This window comes from Nyctereutes procyonoides, unplaced genomic scaffold, assembly GCF_905146905.1.
Source record: "Nyctereutes procyonoides isolate TBG_1078 unplaced genomic scaffold, NYPRO_anot_genome, whole genome shotgun sequence".
In the NCBI taxonomy this organism is placed as follows: Eukaryota; Metazoa; Chordata; class Mammalia; order Carnivora; family Canidae; genus Nyctereutes; species Nyctereutes procyonoides.
Window position 1 is genome coordinate 42,291,312 of NW_026575125.1, and position 2,954 is coordinate 42,294,265.

The following is a 2,954-nucleotide window of genomic DNA, read 5'->3' on the forward strand; positions in this document are numbered from 1 at the left end:
CCCGACAGCCTTCTGCGCAGACGCAGTTCGTCCCTCCTGTCAGGATTCGGGGCGGATCAAACCACTGGCCAGGAATGGAGGGGAAGGAGTCTACTCCAGAAGTTCAGTACTTTGGAGCCGGAGAGAAGAGAGTGAAACTGACAGGTCAGGTGAATTGAAATTTAATGTTTTACCGCAAACTAGGTCATCTGACCTGGCTTTTGAGCTCTCATAGACCACCCATTGTGATGCGATACTGTGGCCTCCCTGTGTCATGGGTGGACTCGTCACTTGGGAAGTGTTTGCCGACAGAAAGTCCCCCTTCCGCCGTACTCCTTTAATGAGAACGGTTGACTTATAACCCCAGAAATGAAAGCGGAAGCTTTGCGCTGGGCTTGTTCCCGCCCCCTTTCGAGTGACCCCAGAGTGAAATCCTGCCTCTAGTGAAGCCCTGGGCTTTTTTTTTTTTTTTAAATATTTGACGCTGATTATAACATGATGTCGTACATCATATTAGGTAAAGGATCTGGCTACAAATAAATTTAAAATACCCGAAAGGAAAGAAGGGCAAATGAATGAACCGAAAAAGCCTAGTTTAAAAAACAAAATAAAACAAAAACAGGATGGCTAAACTCTCCCAACATCCAAATAAGTAGTAAAATGCATTATAAGCCTCTCTTGTGCTTTCTGGCCCGCTATGCAAACTCCACCACCCAAGCAGTAGTTTGTATCTGGGAAAGAAAAACATTAGAGAGCATGTTTAAAGACATACCACTACTAGCATTCTCCCTATTTTCTTTATTTGGGGGGGTCAGTAACTTAATTTTTATATCATTTTAAATGTACAGGAAAACTAGAATGGTACAAGGAAATTTCTTATGCCCTTGGCCCAGATTTATCAATTGTTTACATTTTACCACCTTTATCATTCTTTCTATTTAAAATTTCTGAACCAGGGCAGCCCCGGTGGCTCAGCGGTTTAGCGCCACCTTCAGCCCAGGGCCTGATCCTGGAGTCCCGAGATCGAGTCCCACATCAGGCTCCCTGGGTGGAGCCTGCTTCTCCCCTTGCCTGTGTTTCTGTCTCTCTCTGTGTGTCTTTCATAAATAAATAAATAAATAAATAAATAAATAAATAAATAAATAAATAAATAAGATCTTCTTAAAAAATAATAAAATTTCTGAACCATTGGCTCCAGTATTCATTGACAATATTTTATCTTTTTTAAAGATTTATTTATTTATTCATAGAGAGCGAAAGAGAGGCAGAGACACAGGCAGAGGGAGAAGCAGGCTCCATGCAGGAAGCCCGATGATGGGACTCGATCCAGGGTCTCCAGGATCACACCCCGGGCTGCAGGCGGCGCTAAACCGCTGCACCACCGGGGCTGCCCTCATTGACAATTTTTTAACGCCAACATTCCTTTGGTACTTATTAATTGCAATTCTACTGTAGGGAAGAGCTTTCTTTTCTCCCTCATTTATGTATGTATAACTGTACAGAATTATTTTATTAAATAAATTATAATCACTATCATTTTTTCCTTTGATGCCCAAACTGTCCCAGATTTGGCCAGTGGGAGCTCCTTCAAATTGACTTCTGAGTCCTTGTGACATGCCCCCATCAGTTTGGGTTTTGTTTTTTGTGTGTGTGTGTGTGTTTTTTTTTTTCAGTTTCTTGTTGGCACTAGAAGATGCTTGACTCACCATATTCTTTTTTAAAACCTAAATTCAATTAATTAATGTATAGTGTATGATTAGTTTCAGAGGTAGAGTTTAGTGGTTCATCAGTTGCGTATCACACCCAGTGCTTATTACATCAAGTACCCTCCTTGATGCCCATTAGCCAGTTATCCCATCCCCCCACCACCATCTCCTCCAGCACCCCTGTTTGTTCCCTAGAGTTAAGAGTCTCTTTTTTTCAAGATTTTATTTATTTATTCATGAGAGACACAGAGAGAAAAGCAGAGACCTAGGCAGGGGAAGAAGCAGGCTCCCTCCGGGGAGCCTGAGGCAGGACTCAACCCCAAGACCCCAGGATCAGGACCTGAGCCAAAGGCAGATGCTCAACCACTGAACCACCCAGGCATCCCTAGTTAAGTCTCTTATAGTTTGTCACCCTCTCTGATTTTGTCTTATTTTATTTTTCCCTCCCCTTCTCTATGATCCTGTTTTGTTTCTTACATTCCACGTAAGTGAAATAATATAATTGTCTTTCTCTGATTGACTTATTTTGTTTAGCATAATACCCTCTAGTTCCATCCACATCGTTGCAAATGATAAGATGTCATTTTTAAAAATATTTTACTTATTCATGAGAGACACAGAGAGGCAGAGACATAGGCAGAGGGAGAAGCAGGTTCCCTGAGGGGAACATGATGCAAGACTCAATCCCAGGACTCTAGGATCATGACCTAAGCTAAAGGTAGACAGACACTCAACCACTGAGCCACCAGGTGTCCCAGATTTCTTTCTTTCTTTCTTTCTTTCTTTCTTTCTTTCTTTCTTTCTTTCTTTCTTTCTTTCTTTCTTTTATGATTGAGTCTACAGACTCACTTTATTCTTTTTCAGCCCCAGTTGAGAAGTGTTCATTGCTACTACGACGTAATTGTTTCTAGGCTCTCTCAGTGTACAGAGCTAGGAAATATATGTATGTATTCTAATCCATCTAGTTATACATATATGTTTATATATTTTTCTATATATGTTTTGAAAACATAAATTCATTACTAATACCTTACATTTCAACCCACCAACACAAGGTTCATTCTAGTTTTTCTCACTTTCCATATTTGTAAATCCCTTCTCCAGTGGAAAGAAACCTGGCTCTCATTATCCACAATAAACTTACTTATTTGTATAATCATATAACCATTAAGTAACTAGAACTTCTAAGCCATAAGACTGCAAAAAACAAACCTACCAATTAGAGGTCATTGTCTTACACTCTCTTGTCTTTAGGCTCATGGCAGTCTA